The sequence below is a fragment of the Bombyx mori genome, chromosome 28, assembly GCF_030269925.1.
Source record: "Bombyx mori chromosome 28, ASM3026992v2".
NCBI classification, from domain to species: domain Eukaryota; kingdom Metazoa; phylum Arthropoda; class Insecta; order Lepidoptera; family Bombycidae; genus Bombyx; species Bombyx mori.
The window spans coordinates 4,483,405-4,508,215 of record NC_085134.1 but is presented as its reverse complement, the minus strand read 5'-3'; positions in this window follow the sequence as shown (position 1 = coordinate 4,508,215).

Here is a 24,811-nt window from a genome sequence, read left to right as displayed (position 1 = left end):
GTTTACGTTGTGGATGTCTATGGGCTCCAGTAACCACTTAACACCAAGGTGGTGGTGGCTTAACAACAAGGTGGGCTGTGAGCTCGTCCACCCATCTAAGCAATAAAAAAAAATTAGATTTTATTTTATGCTTAACAGGAGTTGTGTTAAATTATTTTTAAATGAAAACTATTTTCACCTCCACACCACTTCTGTTCTTTCAAAGGTTAATGATGTTTGCAGATGTCGCCGTCATATCGTTGATTTCCAGGAATCCACATCAGATTCCAGATTAAATACGTAGCTGTTTCTACTGGATTTGTTTCGTAAACGTTGGCGAAGGGCGAAGCTTTATAAAATGCTTTTTCATTGTTTTCAGATTATTTATTCTCGGAATCGGGTAATGGTATTTTAGTTTTTAGTGTTCCAGTTGATCTGGCCAATTTGTCATTTTCATTATTATCTTTTATTGCGTTGGGTGAGTAGACAAATTGATTGCCTATCGGGTGTTAAATTATTACCGAGGCTTCTAAACACAACATCAATACTTAGAAAAATAAATAGGGCGATGGTTTTTTTTATTGCTTAGATGGGTTGACGAGCTCACAGCCCACCTGGTGTTATGTGGTTACTGGAGCCCATAGACATCCACAACGTAAATGCACCACCCACCTTGCGATATAAGTTCTAAGGTCTCACGTATAGTTACAACGGCTGCCCCACCCTTCAAACCGAAACACATTACTGCTTCACGGCAGAAATAGGCAGGGTGGTGGTACCTACCCGCGCAGACTTACAAGCGGTCTTACCACCAGGTACCTACCCCATGAGCTCACAATTAGTCGCACCATCAGTAATGTATATCTTAATAATTAGTCGAATAAAGGTTCAGATTGGTTGTAATTCTAAGACTAATTCCCTTCGAATAGCCCTTCAAAAACTCCCGTCACTATTTTTACAGAAAACCTTCTGCTAATAGTAAACGCATAAAGCAGAATTTACTACTAAGAATAGTTATTAATTGGGTAAATATATAACGGTTTTAACGTTGAAACCACAAAAAATAAGCGGTTCCAAAAACCATTAAGCGAACTATAACCGTTTTATTTTTAAAACGCTCCGCACGAAAAACGTTTGTAAAAACGACAAACATTAACAGTTTAAATTATCTAAACCAAAATGTAATTATCTAGACGAAATGCACTCTTCGTTTTGAGTATACGAGCAACTTTTCAGTTCGGCTGTGACGACTATTTAGTTGCCTGTTTTGTTATTTTATTATTTTTTTAAGGTATTGCATAGCTTTTGTCGCGGGCTTTGAGCGCGGCGACCGAATCTAGAAATTTCCTAACGAAAATAAAACCTAACATCCCCCACTCCGCCTACCATGTAGCTCGCGTTCAACACATTCACACGCTGCGCTTGTCTACTGTTTATGAATAAGCGCGCGGCGTGACGTCGCAATGCATGCGCGACATGAAAATTCTGTCCATCTCTCTCTCGCGAGGTCTAGCTAATGAGTGTGAAGGGAACAGTTAATGTTTTGCTTTGTTAATGCTTATAAATATAGCGTGGTCTCATTTATTATTGTTTTAATATTATTGTTTAATTATAATTGTTGTTGAAAGTTGATAAAAAATGCTATGCAATAGGTTTACCGCGGCAGTCCCCGAGTGCCACACGTTTTATTTTTAATAAATTGTGATTGGTGAAATCTAATATTCTAGCGCTATAAACTTGTAATTAAAAAAGATGTGGTGTAGTGGGACACCAGGTAGGAACGAAGTTCCTTCGGCTAATGTGGAAATGTTGCTGATTAGTTTTTATTTAAGTACAGGAAAGTATTTAGGAAATTCAGTATTTTAGGAAATAATAAATTACGTAAAATAAAAAAAAATCGTAATTCAAATTATCAATTAAAATAACAAATGTCTCTTTATTTTTGTTTGACAACATAAAATTACATAGAAATAGAAATAATTACAAAATAGAGAGAGAAGGGATGAGAGAACGAAAAGAAAGAAGGAGAAAGAGAAAGGTATTATACACTACTCGCTTGTGTATACGACTGTCGCGCCTGCGCACGTCTCATTTAACGGTTTTATTCCACGGACTTTTTCTTATGGTTTTACTATCACATTTTTTTCAGTTCGGTCGCGCAGCAAAATCCCTATCTTCTCCAAGCCTGCCGTAAGGAACTTCGTTCCAAAAACTAAAATTTTCCATACTTTTTTTGTGTCTTAACAAGTCGTCGTAGCCTAAATAATAACACCGTTGTAGTCGTATCGACCAATGCAACTACTAAGCGGGTGCTTAAATTGCTACGAATTGTAATAAGGAAATACATACTTAACAAAAGTCAATGAATGTCTTCGACGACGAAGTGATAATATCGTTAATTAAATAAATTATATCGAAAAAACTTATCCACTCCGTAATGACATTTGGAGTTTAGACTTCTAGTCGCACGAGGGGCGGGGGCATTCATTTTTTGATGTCCACGGACTCTGGAAATCACTTAATACCGGGTGGTCGGTGATCTCGTTTATGCATTAAAAATATATAATAAAATATTACGCGCCAATAATGTGGTTGCGCTGTTTAGCGAATTCTACGCCGGTAATCTGCATTTTACATTTATCTTTTAGGCCACAACTTCTAAACCAAAATTAGTATTATTTTATGACTAATTTAATCAAGCTGAATTTAATTTTGTAATTCAGAGTATTAAATTCAACACAGCAAAAGCATCTCGTCTGCAACGATCTTAAAATATAGCCAAAATTGTACATTCGAACTTAATGTTTAAAATGAAGGTCTTAAAGAGCATTTTCGGTAAGCAACCAACTTGTCAGACGTACAGAAAAAGGACGAGAACATTCCCATATTAGAACCGTGTTTTATTGCCCAAGAAATCGTTTTAAACAAACTATACGACGTATTATCCGGCCCATTAGCGCCAAGCGTTTTTTTTTGTTTCATACGTATTAAGAGACATGTATTTTTTTGTATTTCTTTGATCTTCGTCTGATTTATTGTTTCATTTCACTAGTGATTTTGTTATGTTGTTATCTCTGAATTTATAATGTGTATGACAATGTTGGCTATAATATATTAATGTTTGAACATTTTTTTCTTTTTCTAACTCTAGTTAACAAACAACTTTTATAAGATCTGAAAACACAGACAAAATGAGTTTTGACTAAAATCTTTTTTTTTTGTACATAAATTACGATCTGGTAATAAGTATTAATAGGTACATATGGTTGAGTGCGAAGTTTCAATTAACGGGACAATTGTATTAGTGATTTTAATCCATACTTTATTTTCAGCACCAAATTTGTTTTTATGTAACAAATAGTACTGTTTGTTAGTTTGTTCACTAAATTATTTTTCGGCACCATCTAGGCGGGCTTCGAATAGCCTGCCGAAGGAGAGGGCTGGTGGTCATGGCGCCGACGACCGCCGGTCCGGCTTCCCGAGGGGGAGGGTGATGGGAGAGATGTGCTCTGCACTAAACGCTTCACTTTCCCCTTTTGCCTTTTCATAAGTTCTGTCTCATGCGAGGTTTGGACGTTGGTTGTTGAGCGACAGGAGGTTTTAGTCAGTTCGACTCTGACGTGCCCCGTCCTCCGTCCCCAGTGGAGGGCGGGAGTCCGGCGATTTCCTCCTGACCAAAAAAACAAAAAAAAATTTGTGTCGTTCTATGCTTTTGCGTGCGATCAAGTCATACGAGGAATTTATTGTTAGTACTTCATATAGTTTTCCAATCACTATACAAATAGTATATTCTGTGGCTCTACACCTCTCAATTAATCCTCTTGTGAGTCCGCGCGGGTAGGTACCACCGCCCTGCCTATTTCTGCCGCGAAGCAGTAGTGCGTTTCGGTTTGAAGGGTAGGGCAGCCGTTGTAACTGTAACTATACTGAGACCTTAGAACTTATATCTCAAGGTGGGTGGCGCATTTACGTCGCAGATCTCTATGGGCTCCATAAACCACTTAACACCAGGTGGGCTGTGAGCTCGTTCACCCATCTAAGCAATAAAAAAAAGAAAAGTTTAAGCTAAAGATCAATTGCCATAATATAATGTATAACAGAACACTCGAGAACGGCTTGACTGATTTTTTTATTATTGCGTTCGCATTTGTCAGCACTTGATCTGTTTGCAAGAAGATAGCTCAAAAATCCGCCGTCTATTCAGACAGTTGGTGCTGCTTATAATAAGGATCGATTGGATTTTACTGTTTTTAAATGACAGTTTACAGATCTTTCGGACGACGATAAACTATTTTGCAAATTAGGGGAACATATATCGTAAACGAAAGTACTCATACTGGTCAATTCGTCAGTAGGAGCAATAAGTTAAAATTAATTGGAGGATGAAGCTATTTGATTGATCGGAATCCGCCTTTCTTGTCGCTGCACTGCTTCTAGCACTGAATATGCATATATAGAAAGCGGTGGCACGAGAAAATTATGGAAAATACAAAGTTCAGGTTGTTAGTGTAGTTTTAATGATTTTGGGAATATATCTTTTTCGTCAGCAGTTTCCACGAATTTCGTTCATAACATAACTCTAAACTTTGTTGAGCACACTAGATTTTAGCAAAAAATAATATGACGTATTTTTTAATGCCGTTGTACGTAAGTGATCACCGTTGTTCATGGACATCAGCAATACTAGGGCCACAGCCGAGCAGTACCGCAATCTGTAAAGGTGCTTAAGTACCAATATATTTAAAGAACTGGCAAAATGTTTTTTTTTGGAACGAAGTTCCTTATGGGACGATGCGGAGGGGTATCCTAACCGGGAAAAAACGTCCGTAACGTAAGATTTTTATTAGTAATGCATACAGTATTAGTAATGTAAATTCTATTGAACTTAAAATTAATATTTTTATAATAAGGAACTTCGTTCCTATCCGGTGTCTCACGACACTACACATCTTTTTTTTCCTATTTTCAACGGTTTCATAATTGGACTAATATTTGATTGGAATTGGAGCATAGTTTGCAAGATAAACAAAATATCAAATAGAAGGAAGTATCTTCATTATTTTATAGAGTTATTAACTTGAATGTGACAAGTTCAGTATGTCGGCACACGGCTCGTTAAGCTAATGGCCAATGTAATTTGTTTTACGAATGTTACTCGATAATATAAATGTGCCTAATTCGGGCCGGCCGCCACGGAACATACCGAAACGAATAACCACCGTAATGTATGGTAATCATTCTTATTTCGTGTCGTTTCATAGCCTTCACTTGGTTCTTTTGCCAAATGCTTTCCGTTCCACTAAGAAGATGCCTTGGTCAAGAGTACGAACTCGTTTGGGAATTCAACCATTCCACTTTTTATAAAAAAAATTGAACCTCTAAAACATTTATATTGTAACTTTAAAATATCTATGCTGTACCTATAAAGTCTCAAAGTAAGCTAGCAAACGCGAAACGGGATATTATACTTTTTTATTTTGAAGTGAAACTTCTTTACAATCGTTGTGATTTCAAACTCGATAAAACGAATTGAAACGAAACGAAAAAATAAGTCCATAGAGACACAAATACATAAATGTATAGGATTCAGCCGGCGAGAGAATGAGATAGAACACATTATACGTGAAGTTAAAATATCAATTCACAGAGGGCGCTACCTCTTACTATAAAAGATGATTTACAATTATTTCTATTTAGTTTCTGAATCGCGGTCACGAGATGTTACTCACTTGATAGACGTTCTCGTATTTCTCTTGCTAAATCATACTTACCTGCTGTAGGGATACCGTGATCATGCAGGCGGTTCCCCCTCTTCCCCCAGGGTGAGGGTGCTCCATTGCACTGCGAAGTAGTTGAATCTTGCGATTATTTTTATTTTTTTATAAGTTTCACTTCTACCGTGTGTGACTTGCACGCACACACATTCACTTTTTTTACTTTACTACTTTGTCCTGTATATTTTTTGGTGTATTTGTCTCGCTATTTAGTTGGTTATCATTATGGTTGCAATCGCCCCTGTATGCTAGCTATAACAGGGTGAAAGCCGAGCCCTCTTTCCTCTTAGTCCTCTCATTCGAAGAGCTACACGATTTGACGAACATATTTATTTTGCATGTATTTATCTTAAATGCCTAAGTTTTTGTATCGATATTTCTTCATTCGTAACATCTGAATTATAAATTTAGTAAAATATAGACCAGCAGACTTAGATATATTTGAATTTTGGCGCAACGAGAAAGGCTTTTTTGCATGGACGTAGCAATACTGGAATAAAGATCTTTTTGTTATAGCGGTACATTTTTAAACGTAGAGCATTCTTCAAACTGAGGCGCGTTTCAATATTCAACGCCAGTGAAACTGCTAGACACATCCAGTTTTTAATATTGTACGTGCTCAATACGCTGTGTTTTCGTCCGATATTTATTGAAGGAGTGCTTTCGGAAAGTTAAAAACGAATTTAACGACGCTTGCTGATACGCTAGTAATTAGAATATATTCAGAGGGATATTTAAGGCTTATATATACCAGGAATGAAGTTCTATCTCTTATCTCTATAGGTGATAATAAAGTCGACTAACGTCAGATCGTATTTGATTATAAACTAAAATTAATTAAAACGTAATTAAAACTATTTGTGCAGCTTATTATTGCATATTATATTGTCATTACATTATTACTAACGACGCTTCGCATATATTATAGTTTTCGTGGTCACGGACGACTAAGGCATTGCTTGTGGACATTTGAATATTCTGCCAACTATATATCAAAATGCGAGATTAAAACCGTAAAACTAGTTTCAATTATGTCCCTGCTCCTCCTTGTGTCAATAATCCTCAATGCTAAAGGTAAATCCTCAATGCTAAACCTTTAATAATTTTCTCCCTGATTATGCTGCGCCAACCCTGATTATCCTAGGATGTGCGGATGGCATCGTGGCAATTACGTCTGCGACTCGCGAACACTGATTTTTATCGATATACCGATTTTACCGGATTTTTACCTACAAAACCTTAATTTATAACAATAAATTTCACTACTAACATCATCATCATCATTATCCTGCCCTTCTCCCAGTCACCTGGGGTCGGCGCAACATGTCGTCTCCAGCCCTACTCTTCTATCATATGCCATTTCTTCGCTCACTCCCCTCTTACCCATATCGTCTTTCACGCAATCCATCTATTTCTATTTAGGTCTACCTCTTCCTCTATACCCTTCCACATTCATAGTTATCATTCTCTTACCAGCCTCATTTTCTTTTCGTCTCATCACATGTCCATACCATACCATTCATTTCACTACTAACGTCCCCTTTTAAATCACGAACTTGGAGCTATTCCGAAATAAACAAACCAAGAGAAAATAGATCGATTTTCGTTTCAAACTCGCTACGTGTAAAACATTCTGTGACTTACTAGATGACGTGCGTATAATATTCACATTGCACGAGATTGTATCGGCATTCATAATTTATGAGTTGCTCGGGTCCAGGGAGACAACCCTCCGTATAGATAAGGCCATGTGTAAATAAGTAAATAGGTACAGTACATTGTTAGTTTTGAGATGGCGTAAGAGCAGATGTTTTTAGGTTTGGACGTTAAAAACAAAAAAAACAGTTGAACATATCTTTTTTATTTTTTTTGTTGCTTATATGGGTGGACGAGCTCACAGTTCACCTGGTGTTAAGTGGTCACTGGAGCCCATAGACATCTATCACGCAAATACCGCCACCCGCCTTGAGATTTGAGTTCTAAAGTCTCAGTATAGTTACAACGGCTGCCCCATCTTTCGAACAAAAACGCATTACTGCTTCACGGCAGAAATAGATGGTGGTACTACCAGTAATTACGCAAATCATAATTTTGCGGATTTGATTTTTATTACACGATGTTATTCCTTCACCGTGGAAGTCAATCGTGAACATTTGTTGAGTACGTATTTCATTACAAAAATTGGAACCACCGGTGCATCGCTACATACGAATGCACCGGATGTCTTCTTATCCTTTAGGCCACGACGACGAACACGACGAATATAATATATACACTACAATTAAAATTGTAATCTCTATATGAAATAGTAAATAAAGAGCCACGTTCATTTAGACATACGCAATTATAACCCATATAATACATTGCTACATGATTAATGACCGTCCGCCATTAGTCACGGCGCGTTTGACAATCATCGTTGGCCACGTGCTCCATTCTATATTTGATAAGCGTAAAGTTCCAATTCTTTTAAATAATAGCACGTATTTGACAGCGCCACTACATTAGAACCGAAGTATATATCGTTGATTAGATATACTGATTCAATTTGATGTGGTTTACCGATAAATTTTTTTTCGGTTAGGGTCACGAGTTGCTAGATATTTTCATGAGCGTACATGAGAAGTATGGTTTAAGTAAGTTTTATAGCTATAGGAAGATGCAACTGTTTTGAGTGAGGTTGAAGTTTTTACTGATTTGTAGAATGGTTGTTCCACTTTTCAAACTGTAACGCATGATTGCTTGGCGTTACATTCAATACGGTGTTAAAACAAAGATCGCTTGATTAGCATACCAGGCTCTTGCGGCAAGGCAATAGTTTAAGTGATAAGCCATCTGGTTTAGCATTAGATAGGTCGTATTCTTTATTTACTCATCACTGGCCTCTAAAAGAATGGGTGTTCTTCAATGTAAGCATGCATTAACGCCACTAAGTAGTGGAGATATCGACCTGTGTAGTTACAACGTTATGGTATTGTCCATTTGACATCGTCCGTAGCGCCCATTCGCCTGCCGGCTGTAAATCCAGCTTAAATCGGTGCAAATAACTATTGTTAGGAGTGCTATATTGTGTTTCTCGGGAGCTTCTTCAGCGCTTTACACTCGAGAGACGGTAGATTAATCGAGGATAAAGCGATTTAGTTGGCTTCAATATTAGCGGTCTGAAGAGGCCATTTCATTTGTGTGTGTTTGAAAGAATTTCTATTTTATTTTATTATATTTTATGTCAGTAATGTTAAGATTAGCTCCTAAAAATAAGTTAAATGTAAAAGCAAATATGGCCTGAGATATACTAAGCCCGATGTAATCCGATAGTTCTTTTTCTTCTTCGATAGTTATTTTTCTTAGTATGTTTCCAAGATCACGGAATAACTTATAGCGAAACTCAAATCCAGAAAAATATATAAATTTGCATAAAAATTGATGAGTGAGTTCGAATAATTAAGTGTTCTTTCCGTTTCAGTCGCAAAATTGGCAAGGATTGTCGTTGTGGTTGGTTGGTAAGGAGTGCAACATATACTTTGAGCCTGTGCAATCTACTAACCACTCAATATTAAGATGAAGAATGAATATAACTATCACTGGTTCCATTAATCAATTCGCTGCTAGCCACTGGCGATCTTTAACAATTGTTAATGTTTTTTTTTATTTTTTTTATTACCTAGATGTGTGGACGAGCTCACAGCCCACCTGGTGTTAAGTGGTAACTGGAACCCATAGACATCTACAACGTAAATGCGCCACACACCTTGAGATATAAGTTCTAAGGTCTCAATATAGTTACAACGGCAGCCCCACCCTTCAAGTCGAAACGCATTACTGCTTCACGGCAGAAAAAGGTGGGGCGGTGGTACCTACCCGTGCGGACTCACAAGAGGTCCTACCACCAGTGATTACGCAAATTATAATTTTGCGGGTTTTATTTTTATAACACGATGTTATTCCTTCACCGTTTATTTTGACAATCAGCAAAAACAGTGCACAGTATCATAGAGCATGATACTTTTAGAGACGTCGGCAATAATGTAAGCCAAATAGACGTGTCTTTTTTAGATTTTGGCTACATTAAAACTTTTGGGGTAGCTATTATTAAACACGCATCGAGGTCGCTAAGCCAACCCTAATGCTGGGATCAGCGGGCTTCCATTAATACTATTATTGTCCCTTACTAATATGTAATACAAGGGTGTATGGTATGTTAGCAGATTGCTTTTTGTTGTGTTGAATTATCGAATGAAGGAATATTGAAATAAAAGGGGCGATGTTTTGATTAAAAGGAATAGGTAGTTCGGCAAAGCAATGTCGATTATTCCCCAAATATGTTTCGTGGGCTGTATGATCAAATTTGTTATTTTTATTTTTATTTAAGGCTAAACTTTTAATAATTGTTTTTGTCTGACTGTAAAGCCGCTAACAACTTTTTGAAAACCTTCGAATAAAACAAAGGGTGTGCATTACGAAGACAATTAGAATGTACACGATAAAAACAATGCCTTACACCCTGCCGCAAAATATAAGGATGTACTCTATACCTCAGACTGTTTTTGTCACGGCAAAAAGAAAGATGATAAGATCATCTCAAACAATTTCTCTGAAAACTCTCAATAGAGCATAAGTCACTGGTGGTAGGACCTCTTGGGAGTCCGCACGGGTAGGTACCACCACCTCGCCTATTTCCGCCGTGAAGCAGTAATGCGTTTCGGTTCGAAGGGTGGGGTAGCCGTTGTAACTATACTGAGATCTTAGAACTTATATCTCGAGGTGGATGGCGCATTTACGTTGTATATGTCTATGGGCTCCAGTAACCACTTAACACCAGGTGGGCTGTGAGCTCGTCCATCCATCTAATCAATAAAAATAAATAAAAAAACTTCCTAAAATTCATAAATGACATTGAAATTTACATTTCAAAAATTATTCAATTTTATATGTAGCTTCCGTAATCCTATAAAAGTAACGAACAATATTGTTCGATCATTCTGAATTCAACTGTTGTTGAAAGTGTGACAAAACACGTGTAATACTCGCCGGCTGTGTGTTTTATGGGTATGTGATGAGCAAAGGCGGATAAGTACAAAAACGTAAATAATAAATGTGTATAGAATTGAAATTTTCTAATTCATTTTCGTGTATTCGCGAGACCGTTAATCTTGTTGAACGTTAATATATTTCATTTTTAAAATATTGATATACGTAATTAATTTTAACTGTCACAGCGACATCTATCGACAATTAGCAAAATATACGTTAACAATATTTTTTGATTGATCTTGCATTTATACAATGTATCGTGGAAAAAATCTGTTATATCTGAGATGTAATAATAACAGGTTATTACTATCTAATTATCTGCTTAGTGTTATGACACTAAGCAGATAATTAGATAAAATAGGTTTCCTTTACATCAGTGGCTATTTAGGAGAATACGATTTTCGCTAAAACACCAAATCTTATTTTTAAAGTGCTTAGTTATATGTAGTATACTACATTTTTATTTCTTCAACGTTTTCTTGAATTAATTTAGTGAAAATGGTTTGTAAAAGTAAGTATTAACCACTGCCCTTTACGAGATTAATCTAAGTATAGGGATCGAATGCTCTGGTAGAAAAACAACGGAAGGTTTCTTGGCGGATTCAAATCCCGCATACCAACATGTATGATGGCGACCCAGAGATGGAACTTCCTAACCCAAAATAAGGACGGCCTTGCCTATATCCGTCGCAAAGCAGAAATGTCGATTCAACAGCCGTTATATCTTATTGATAGTTCCGACTCGTGTGTGAGGATGAGTGGCGACATCTGCGCGGTGATATTTATGGGCTCCAGTCTAGTGTCATAAATAATTAAATATACGGAAAAAAAAAATGGAAAATTTCTAAGTTACTCTGCTCTCTCTCGTGACGTATATACGGGAGCATGGCTTAACTTTGATTTAAAATTAAAATAAGCCCCCACACCCCGTATCCCTACATTGTGCTACGGCGCAAAGCTATTAATATATTAATGACATTTTCCCCTGATTACAGTAGCTAAGCCTTCCCATGTATTTTGACAAAGCTTGTGAGTCAACATGTCTTGTTATTAAAATGTTGTCATTTTACGTTGCAGATGGGTCTTATATTACCGGTAGTACCTACGTCGAATTGCTAGACCATATGGAAAGCCACCAGCATCCTGTTTATGACTAATTACGTCTGCAATAAAATTTCTTGTATTTGATATACACCAGTGAACAATGTTACCGAAGTCCATAAACATTTAGCGTATTTACGTAATTACGTAGACGTAATATTACCTTTATATATATTATTATTAAAACAATTGATACCGCTACCCATTCCTCACTATGCAAAAATCCGCAGCCGCCGAGCAAGGGAGCTGGGACTGGGGTCGCATCCGTGACCCGGCTCCCTAAGAGTATCGGGCTCCACTCGCTTTATTCGGGGAAGGGACCCAGGCGTGGGGCGGCGTGCTTTTCATACTCGTCCGTAATAGGAAGCTGGCTGATGGTAGAACCGTGTTCGCACGAGCACTCCGGGGGAAGGTGCAGTGCGGCGCCATCAATGCGGGCTCTCGGCCCGCCAACCGAGGGAACCGGTGGTCGTGTTGTTGGCGGTCCGGCGTCTGTGGGACGGCGGGATGGATGTAATATGCTCTGCGTCAACCCTGTCCCACCGTCTCAATAACCCCGATTGGGCTCCGGCCCGGTACATCCCGCGCGGGTGTGGGGGGACCTGCGATTTCCTCCTGTGGAAAAAAAAACATCTTGAGATAATAATATGAGGTTTTTTATGTCTCAATTGTTTAGTGTAATGGCTTTTTGTTGTTTAGATGAGTGGAAGAGTTTACGGCCTACTTGGTGTTAAGTGGATACAGGGACCCATAGACACCTACAACGTGAATGCCGCCACCCCCTTTGAGACATGAGTTCTAAGGTCTTAGTTTTTATTGTCCAACGGCAGCCCCGCCCTTCAAACCGAAACGCATTATTGCTTCACGGCAGAAATAGGAAGGGTGGTGGTACCTACCCGTGGAAACTCATAAGGCTTATCACCAGTATTGCTTTTCGTCCTTGATTGGCAATACTACTTCGATTCAGAAATAAGAAGTTGTAGATCAGGAATAAGGAGAATTGACAAAAAAATAGAAACTTACAATAATCAAAACTATACCTATATGTAACAATACATTTTATTCAATCTTCACATACTATTTCAATCGAGATAAATCCTAAGACATAGAAGATTAAGCTTTAGTGCAATATTACATTATTATATCAGCGTCTTCGATCAACAGTTACTATTGTTGATCGAAGATCAGCGTACACAATTTTTTACTTGTGAACATCGCAGGTTAATCCACTGAGAGAATGACAAATTTAAGAGAAAGATTCTAAGTTTTTTTGGAACGAAGTTCCTGATGGGACGATGCGGAGGGGTACCCTAACCGGGAAAAAACGTCCGTAACGTAAGATTTTTATTAGTAATGTACACAGCGTACGACTTAACTTTGTAATAACGTACAAAAAATAACATATTTTTTTATCATTCATTGACCACGATTTCAGAGCGTTCGTTTGCGCAATACACTAACTCTTATGCAAACAAGCGTGAATGAAGTGTACCACAATAAGTTCGCACGTTACCGAATGACCGTGGGTTGTTGCGAAACCTCCAGTTTTATTTTCTTTATACCTCGAATAAAACTTAAAATTAATATTTTTATAATAAGGTACTTCGTTCCTATCCGGGGTCCCACGACACCACACATCTTTTTTTCTAAGATAAGGAATTTATTATTGTTTACTGAATGTTTGCATACTATGCTGTTTCCTTCGCCCTCACCGCTGCCAATAAATAGCCACAACTGTCACGCGACGTGTGACTATCACAATTTGTCGTCCCTGCAGTGAATTAATTCTGTGAATCATGTTAGGGTTTGTATAATTAATTTTAGCGATGCACCAACATGGGCACCGCTATCCAATGCAATGTGCTATTTAAATGATTTGAAATTTTCAATATATCAAACTCATAAGGGACTTAAATAATAATTTTCTCGTGGCAAGGCGTATTTTATTAATACGCTTTTATTAATTTCAAACGTATGTATGTAACGGAATCTTTGAACATAATTTTGACCCCTTTCAAAACGTCGGATTAACTCGAAATTTGATATACTTTTAAGGACCGATGACAAATCAATATATTTTTTTTTATTGCTTAGATGAAAGAAGAATTATTAGAAAAAAATATTAGAAATTAGAAAAAAATATTTTAAAAAAAAGCATGGGTGCACCCCATGCTTTTTTTACAATAAAACGTGGCGTGATTGTTAGTAAATATTTATTTATTTTATTTATTTATTTAATGTTTACGGAATGCTGACGATTTAAAATTAAGTAATTCTAAACAATTCTTCAATTTGGTCATACGAGTCAAACTTTGGGCTTGGTACATGAGCAGCAATTACTTGTTAAAACTTTTCGCTTGCCAATAGAAGCCGATAAAAAGACTGATCATCGCAAGAAATTTTGTAAAACTGAATTGAAAATACGCTTATTCGTTTCCGCTTAGGGGCGAACAAAAAATTCACGTGTCGACACAGTGTCAATATTAAGCAGTGGTTTAGTTTTTCTTTTCATTACTTTTACAATCCTTATCGTTTGTAGAAAATCCAACTAAAAACTAGAAAATAAATTTTAATCAATTTGAATAAAAAATAGTGTAAGAAAAAATGATTTTATTGTAAGTAGTTATAAATATTTTATGAACATATATGAGTAGAAGGGTTATTTTGATAATATCCTGAATAGCACCCCACGCTTTTTTACAATAAAATCTTTTTTTCTTACACTTTGATTCAAATTTATTAAAATTTATTTTCTATTTTTTTTGTTGGATTTTCTATAAAAGCGTATTTTGTTAGTTTTTTAAACTATGATTTATTTAGCCCATATGCATAGGTACGAGCAGCCTGTACTTATTATACACACTATTATTTTGATGGGTTCTGAGTCCGATTTTTACGTTTAATGACTTCCCGATGATTTGGGCTATTGTAAACGCCTTGGTCGGGGGGTAGACAGAAGACTACGGCTAGGATGTTAGAGACACACGAATATAGCCGAGAAAGTTTAAAACAATTAGTAACCTTAGTTTTGGTGCACAAAACAGTCGCACGTTCTGGTTTGAATGGCTGAACACAACAGTTTTAAGCTATTGTGAAGCTAGATATAATTAATCCACAAGGTATAGCAGAATTATATATGCGAAACAGCCGAGAAATTATAATTTGCTTAATTACTGGGCGTAGGACGTCTTGTGAGTCCGCACGGTACCACCAACCTGCCTATTTCTGTCGTGAGTAATGCGTTTCGGTTTGAAGAGTGAGGTAGCCGTTGTATTGTCAAAACGGAGACTTTAGAACTCATATCTCAAGGTAGCTGGCGGTATTTATGCTGTAGACGTCTAAGAGCTCCGGTGACCACTTAAAATCAGGTGGGCCGTGAGCTCGTCCACCTAGCTAAGCATTTCTAAAAAAACTACGGTTAAACAAAAATCGACCATATAATAATATATCAATTTATTCAATGTTAACATGCATAAGCCTCGTAAAGTTACAACTGACTGATTTAGTAGTAGTCACATCCTGATATTGTGTTTGCCACACCAATAACACAACAATACAAGTTTGCACGGAAACGAGAAAATAAACAGTTGAATCACATGGGATTTGTAGTTTGAGGATTCTACTATATGAGAATCTCACATCGACTGAATTTTATATTGTAACTAGCCAAATCCTTAATTTGCCGATTATCGATTTGGTTTTGTTTCGATCATCACGATTTTTTTAAATTGTTCGCGTGCCGTCTCTGCTATCCCAACATTAAAACTTCCTTTAGGTATCGACTCAACTGTACCAAGCTTTCTCATAATTTCTTATCCACTCTGTGGGTTTTTTTTATATTTGAGAGGTTACTGGTGGTTCGGAGGCCTTTATAGTTTTACCAAGGCAAGTGGGCGAGCAAGAGCTCAGCCAGGAGGGGTGGGGTTTGCTAACAGCTATCCGAGCGCCTTCGAAGGAGACCTAACAACTCAAGAGTAGCTGCTTCAAGCTCTGTGGGATAAATTGGGGTGTCCAAAATGATGATGCCGCATAGCCTAATCTGTTTTTTGGGTTTTTAAATTTGAACTGTGCTGTTCGGATTTGATGATTAAATAAAATGTCTTGATTACTTTAAGTTTGTTTTTTTGTCAACTCAACTTATTCCCGATCTACTACTTCTTATATGAAGCAGTAATACTTTCAAATGTCTAAAGCGAGACAGTTATTAAATTAAGCAATTGACTACGCCGCGCCGGCCCGCATTTTTACAGGACCTCTTGTGAGTCCGCGCCGTGACGCAGTAATACGTTTCGGTTTGGAGGATGGGGCAGCCGTTGTAACTATACTAATTGAGACCTTAGAACTTATATCTCAAGGTGGGTGGCGCATTTACGTTGTAGATGTCTATGGGCTCTAGTGACCACTTAACACCAGGTGGGCTGTGAGCTTGTCCACTCATCTAAGCAATAAAAAAAATCGACCCTCTCTCCCCAGGACACTTTCGTATATTTTAAAAAACGAATAAAAGACAAACATACAAACATGCATTTGTTTTTATTTAGATTATGTAAATCGCGTAACATTGGTGAAGTTATAAAATCAATCAGTATTTTTTCGCGCTTCAACTTGACTTTTTTATAGACGTGTATTAAGTGAATGATGTCAACCCACATTCTCGACCCAGGTGACAGAGCAACGAACAGTCACGGTCGCCCTAGATATGTCATTTCGGATCTTCCCGATCCACTCTGAACGCTTTTAGGCATATCAAGTGCCGGTCACCGTTCTCGTTGAATTCGGCGAATGCGGTGAAGAGTTAATCCAATAGACACAACCCACTGAGTTTCTCGCCAGGTCTTCTCAGTGGGTCGCGTTTCCTATCCAATGGTAGATTCAACGAAGCACTGCTCTTGCTGGGACAGATGTCAGCAATTCTTTCAACCACGTGAGCTGGCTGCAACTTTTTTTTTCTTCCATCCTAAGCTTAACTAGTAGGTGAGCTCACGGGGCTCAAACCTGACGACGTTGTTAACACGAACCCTAGCAAGAGCCGTGCTTCGCAGAATCTACCACCGGATCGGAAACGAGACCCATTGAGAAGATCCGGCGAGAAACTCAGTGGGCTGTGTCTGAGAGTTAATTTACTCGTCGAGCCCTTCGTCGCAAGCGACGGGTTCGACGAGAACGGTGACCGGTGCTTGAAGTACCTACAAGCACCGTTAGTGGATCGGGAGGATCCGAGATGATGTGTTTTGGGCGACGTCGACTGCTTTCCATTCTTTCCGCAGGATGGGGAATGGCTGCTGCAACTAAGATGTAATCAAAATAGCTCCTCTAGGCTATTGGCAGATACCTATCTGTTGATTACCTAATCAAAGAATATCAGGCCTAGAATATCAACAGCCCGTGAGTGTCCTATAAGGCGCCTAAAGGACTAACTAAATGTTAATTACCACAAATTACTCAGCACATTCTTTCAATCAAGAACCACGATTTTCTTTGATGCATTTAAATTCCCGTTTTATGATTATTAATTTTTCTAATATATCATGTCATTTATACAGGAAATGTTTTGTGTCATAAACGTATGAAGGTATTAATAAAAAGCCGAATTAATATTTCTGGCGTTGGACCAAGAATGCATGACATGAGTAACTATACGAGTATTATTCGTTTTGTATCTTTAAGTAAATACAGTACGAAATCATTCTGGCTAAATGGTTCGTGATTCAAGTAGTGAATGTAAATAATTTCTTACGTCCTTGTTTTGTCTGAATCGCATCTCTCGGCACAACGACATCGGAATTTTTATCGTTCGGAGACGGAATCAGTTGCTTTCTGGATATTTAAGTTATTTATTGTTCCTAAACGCGCTGGGTCTGGAATAAATAAAAATTCTACCGAAGTACAAATTAGGACTGTATTAACACTTAGAACACTTTAAAATTCTCAATTCACTTCATTCGCTTCGCTTCAGGTAATCCGTTCGATATTTTGCTTCGAGTAGATCTGATTACTGACTGACTTCATGCCATTTCTGCAACGCTTTTATAGTCGATACGACATCCCTAAATTTTTCGAGAACATTCCGGGCAAGTCGAGTAGCTTCGATGTGTGCTCCGCTATCTGACAATAGATCATCATCATCATCAGCCTGCGGCAGTCCACTGCTGGACATAGGCCTCCCCCAAAGCTCACCACTAAACCCGATCTTCGGTTCTACGCATCCAGTCATTGCCAGCTACTTTACGCAGGTCGTCGCTCCATCTAGCAGGAGGGCGTCCTACACTACGTTTGCAGGTTCGCGGTCTACACTCCAGAACACGTCTACTCTACGTCTACGGCTCTGCGAGCTATATCACCTGGTTTTTTTCTCGAATGACTTCATTACGTATTCGGCTCCATAGCTCGCTGAGTAAGTTTTAATTGGTGGACTAGTCTAGGTAGACTAGTTTCGGCTCCTTAGGTAAGCACCAAAATGTCTGAAGACAAAGGTCTTGGCGACGAAAACATCTGACGAAGCTTCCCAAATGCTGCCCAGCCCAACTGAACCCTTTCGGTCGCTTCCTTCTCAAAGTTGTTTCGACCTAGTTGTAGGGTTTGACAATAGGTGGCGTTTAACTTCTCGAGCTATCTCGATGTTATTGGTTCTTTTGATATTTGTTTCTGCTATTCGACGATAGACGGCCTTACTCTTACCAGCTTAACAGTATTTTATAATTATTGTCTTATCCCCACCTACTCGCTTGGGTTCATAAGATACCGTATCGCTAGTCTAAAATGAAATATCGTAACCCGTTTTCGATGCTTCGTAGAGACGTTCCAGTAACTTATGATTCAAATTATAGGCTCAACTCTAAAGTAGAAGAACATGTCGAACATAAAAAGGATATTACTCAAACATAATAATGACTACGAGTAAAAGCACTCTTTCATTTAGTTACAAGAGTTTAAGTTAGAGCAATAAATTGGTACTGATATGGAGCTAGACTAGACCTGTATAGGCAGATATTATCCTGCCTATTTTGTCTGCGCTGTAGTCGTGGGCAAGGTTTCAAGGGTAGAATGGCTATCCTAACGGCTGTTAAACATTGAATTGAAAATTCAATGTCCAGTATGGGTGACCGCATTTAATTGAAATTTCAATATCGAGGGGGGGGAGAAGACATTCACTTTTATTGTTAATGTGTCCCGGAAACCATTAAACACCAAATGTACTTGATCAAAAATCTGTCGAAAAAGAAAATTGGAGTTCAAAATTGAAGGCCTTAAAAAATTAACTGAAAGTTTTATAAATCAGCAGACGTTACCAGAATATCTCGTGGGGCTTCAACATTTATGATTTATGACAGGACACGGGGTTATTGCACCGCCCTGTCGCTGAATCATCCGTGATACTCGTATTCAATACAGAATAGGAATGAACAGAGTTGACAGCATCCTTGATAATTTTACATTTTTTGATGTTCCACTCGTCATGATCTTACTAACACAGAAATGATTTCTCACTTTTATTGGGTTTTATTTAATTTTATTTTGCACATAAGCAATACATTAATAATATATGTAATGTGTTTTTTAATGAAACAAAGAACCAAGTTGTTGCTCTACAAAGAGATTTTTATTATTATTATTTTATTAACTTATTTTTACACTTACAATTATTATAATTATTTTCGAACCTGCAAAGAGAAACAACATTGAAAGATATTGCTTCAATATGTAGACTCTTTTTTAAATCTGCAAGTTTTTTTTAATCTATTAAGAAAGCACGTTATATTTTTGAATGTCCAAAGCCAGAGAGCAAATCCAATTATAGAATGAACATAGCTTCCACCATAGATAATACTATTATGATAGTCGAAGCTAATGCGCGGGAAATTTAAATGTAATTAATGAAGGGCCGAGAGAGCTTGATTTACATATTATTATATTAAATAATATATTTAATTATTTGTTAATTTAAACATACATATACACATATATCAATAATAGTTGGTATTTTTTGGGAATTCCGTATAACCGTGTACCTAAACCTTTCAAAAATGTGTACAGCAGTGTAAGCCTAAGTAAATGATAAAAATAAACTATTTATAGCAATGACTATTTTTATAATTAATTTAATAAAATATTTAGCTGTTTGAGGATGTTTTTAGTTATTTGATTCATCTATTTATAAAGTGAATCAACAGTCTTTCAATAAGGCTATAAAATATATTAAGGCTAAAATATTTATATCAATAGATAATAGCCAAAAAAAAACTTAAATAACTAAAAACATCCTCAAACAGCTAATTATTGTATTAAATTAATTAGGTTTATAATAGATGAATCAACAGTCTTTCAATAAGGCTTGTTATGAGAGATTTCGTACGAAACTAAACGACTAGTACATCTACATTTTATAATCTATGTGTTTCAGTGACAAACGTCAAATTTTGTGAATTGATGAAGCGAATAGGGTGTCGTTGTTAGTGAATTCTTTATATTCTATCATTTTGGAATTTGTTTAATACAACCAAAGCCCTTGATGTGGGATTAGTTTAGAACTACATTAATTACAAATATAATCGGTTTAAATGTTTAATTAATAGATTTAATGCAGTAACTTTAAAATATATGTACTGAGTAATCATAATAGCAGTAGCTTGTCTCACTCAATAATCTGGGATTCCATGTACTGTGGGAAATAGAGACATACACATACATAGAGATATACATACTTAAATACGTTTAAAGACATATGTACACTTACAGATCAAAAATAAGTAAAAGTGAAAACAAATCATCACATGAATGTTTTGCCCGATGTGGGAATCGAACTCACGATTCCCGGCCGAATAGTCAGGGGTGTAAAATCTAACACTGAAGATCGAGCCAGTGAAGTAAGTAGACTAGTCTAATATTAGAATTAAGCTATTATATTCAGTTAGATACTCAATCTCCGCTGTATTCAGAAATATTATTAACAGTTGTTAGCTCTAAGAAGTAGGTAAATGTGTTACCGCAAATCAATCAGATCGCAGAGTACGATACTTTTTGTAAAGCCAAAGACATAACTTAGGTAACGCTACATCTACTATCATGAACATGACTGTGTGCTTGCTGCTTATTGATTCTACTTACCAAACAATGTACAAATCAACTGGTACTTTCTGGATTAAAGAGCGTCACACACAAGCCACTCTATCTATCTAAAAAGTGGATAGTATTTTATTCATTCTAATTAACGAACGTCGATAAAACTGCCAAGTTTTTCTAGATAATAATAAAGAAATAATATAACTGAAACATATCATGTTTTTCATTAATATTACAATCAACGTCGACTAAATAATTTTCTAAATAATACATATTAATTATTTTGAATAGCAGTTGATGATGAGCAGCCGGTACGCCAACGAATCCCCCGCGAGGGTTCCCTTAAAACCCCTGACAGCAGCCAATTTATTCAGAACTCAACTAATTATATCTGAATGTTTGAATTAGTTTATGCTGTGTAGTTGACGCGCCAAATTTGTAAAATTAGCTTTGGCCACGAAGCCTGTTGACTTCTTGCAGCCCGTATAATTAGCAATGGTTTAGTTAAAGATTTATTTTTATTGCACTAAACAGTCGTACGAGCTCTCACCCAACTAGGTTTTAAGTGGCTACCGAAAACCCTAGCATCAACTTCTTCAAATGAGGTTTGCGGAGAGTTGTCAGTAGTAGCAGCTGCCTACATAGGCCTATTTCTGGCCTAGCTTTGCCGAATTTCATGCGACGGTGACTACTTATGATTAACCATATCTGTCTACAAAGGCAATAAAAACCAAGCCTGAATTAGATTGTACCGCCACATTCGCACCCTTCAATCAACCCAAAATACATGCCTACTTTGCGGTAATCAAGAGCGCAGAACCTATTTTGGGAGGATTACATTAAACCTTACCAGTAAACGCCGGATGTAGACCAAGTTTCTTCGTAGAGCTATTTGTGCATCCTAGAACATCCATCATAATGATTGAGTGGTCTGTAACGACTTCCTAGTTTTTAAACTAAATTTTAATAACATCAGTTCCACATAAACAATTATGATTAATGCTCTTATTGGGTTCAGTCGGTGTCTCGTAGAATAAAATCGGGTATATTTTGTAGTGACAACAAAAAAAGCAAATGAGAGCTCTGAATTTTATCTACCATATTGTAGACTGTAATGACAAGAAGTGAAAATTCTGGGAAATATCAATATGACGTCGTAGCGTTTATAAGAGCCCAAAGAGATTGTGTTAACAAGCGCAGCCAATAGTTCTGTTGGTAATGAATACTGGTAAATCTTTACGGTCTCGTCTACTATATTACAAACTGTTTTTGATATAGAAATTGTGAAATTATTAACAGATGTCATTTTACTATTATTGAATACTAGCTGAGTGACGTCGCGGGGCGAAGCTAGTCTAAAAACAGTTATTTTGGTGTACGTACCGTATATATATTCATATGAATGTAGTAAAAAGCGTTTATTTCAATATTACAAACAGACATTCCAATTTTATTTATATGTACTTATGTAGATGAGGGAACCGATCCAAGTGCCTACCCACTTTGGAATATGAGATCTAAGTTTTAATTGTCTTCATGACTATCTACTATACACATTATTATTGAGTGGTGATTACCACGACTGTCTAAAGAATTTCAGTCTGACGATCATGGCGTTTGTAACAACGCCGAAATATGCTGATCTCATGAAATGTGAAAATCGCGGTAAGAACCCGTTGACTATTATTGTGTATGAATTTGGTTATACATCCGCTGATCATTCGAATTAAAATTCATCACAGCATTTCTCAATAATATCCTTTCAATTTTGAAGCCCTCAAATAATGTCGGTTGGTCGTCATTGTTCAAATCTAATAATAGAAAAAGCATCGTGACATGTGATTTCTGCGCGTGCATGACAGCTGTCGACAAATTACTAACAATTTGGGTAAGTCCATTTATAGTCTACGATTGGGAACGATTGTTTTTTTTTGTTTCAGTTCTCATACAATAACTTTATCTTTTGTTTTTTTTATTTTATTTTAACATCCCGTTAATTTTTGTCAAATTAATGATTTCATGAATAATAGACTAGTTTATTAATGAAAATTGAAAACAGAGCATAACGAAATATTACTTAATAGCATATAAATGTGTTAATTTAGGTATTACTAGGTTTAGGTACTACTTTTTGATTTTTCGTCAAATAAGAAAGTGTGAATAATTTTCAATTCAAAATTTTTGAAGTGAAAACTTCTTTAGAATCGTTGTGATTTCAAACCGGATGCAACGGAAAAAAACGACAGGTAAGAGACACAAATACAAAAGAATGAGACAGAAATATACATACTATTTAATACAGCGCCATCTGTAAGATTTTTTAATACTAACGTGTGTATGAAAGCTCTTGTAGTGAATTTTAATTTAGGATTATACGTGAAATTAAAATATCAATTCACAGAGGGCGCTACCTTACAATTATTTACTAATGACAAAATTTTACATATACTTAAGACGTTTAGGATAATTATATTTTAATTTTGGAAGGTTTCACTTCTACCACGTGTGAATTGCACACATGTTTTTTTTTAATGCGTTTCCTGATACTGCTGAACAATTCAAAATTTCGCACGAGCGAAGTACCAAAAAATATAGAATTTAATTTTATCACGATTAATCGTATCGTAAAATATTAACTACTAACGGAGCTTGGGTATCAAAATTACGTTTTAAATTACGCGCCAAATTTAGAATTACAAATTGCAAACACATTGTCGGTATACCGTGATACTGTTTTGTAATTAAACAGTAATTGGTACTGGAATTACGCGGCGTTTATGTTAATTTCTTTATGAGCGTAAAATTGGTATATCCTGTTGGTTTTCCGCAGCGCTGGGTACGCGTTTTGATTGATTGCTTTTTTTGCGTTCGTTTACACGTTGCGATATGTTTGAATTCCTCTTTATTTCAATTTCAGATGGTGGCTTAGATGAAATTGATTAGCGAAATCATTCATTACCCGCTTGATTTGTTAATACTAATTTGCTTGTATGGTGGTAGCTGGTGGTAGGACCTCTTGTGATTCCGCTCGGGTAGGCACCACCACCCCGCCTATTTCTGCTATGAAGCAGTAACGGGTTTCGGTTTGAAAGGTGGGGCAGCCGTTGTGACTATACTTGAGACTTTAGAACTTATATTTCAAGGTGGGTGGCGCATTTACGTTGTAGATGTCTATGGGCTCCAGTAACGACTTAACACCAGGTGAGCTGTGAGATCGTCCACCCATCTAAGCAATAAAAAAAATGTATTTTTAATTAGATATCTTAGCTGAAGATGTTTCTTTGTTAATGATATTTTTTCCAAACTTTAAAATTTAAATGGCTCTCTTGTAAAATTGTAAAACTGTCGCTAATTCAAATTGCCTTTCATCATTAATATATTATTATGTACCTGCGTTGTGGTCTAAATATAAGCACTAATTTTGTGATGAACGATTTATTGTTCATTTCTTAATAAAGGTACACAACAAATTGTCTTGTATGGTCCCAAACGGTAGTCGTAATGGCGAGTGCCTCTTCGTTAAGTCACTGTTCATTGCTTGTTTTTCCAAAACTCTTTACGCCGAAATCGTTTAGAAACATTTTAAGTTATTATTAATGGTCCCTCTGTAGTCGAAATTCGACTATAATTAATTGAAATTATAATTTTGGACATTAATATGGTTCTATTGTCAAAAACGATTTATTGTACTTCTATAATCACAGATTTCGCCAAGACTACACTAAAAAAAATAATAGATTAATATGGTTTGTTTTTAATATTCTCAATTTGACCACAGACTTTCAACAATAACAAAAGTTTGACAATAAATACAAAGTATACACGGTAGTGTGTGTAATGTTTTATTTATTGGTTAATTGATATTT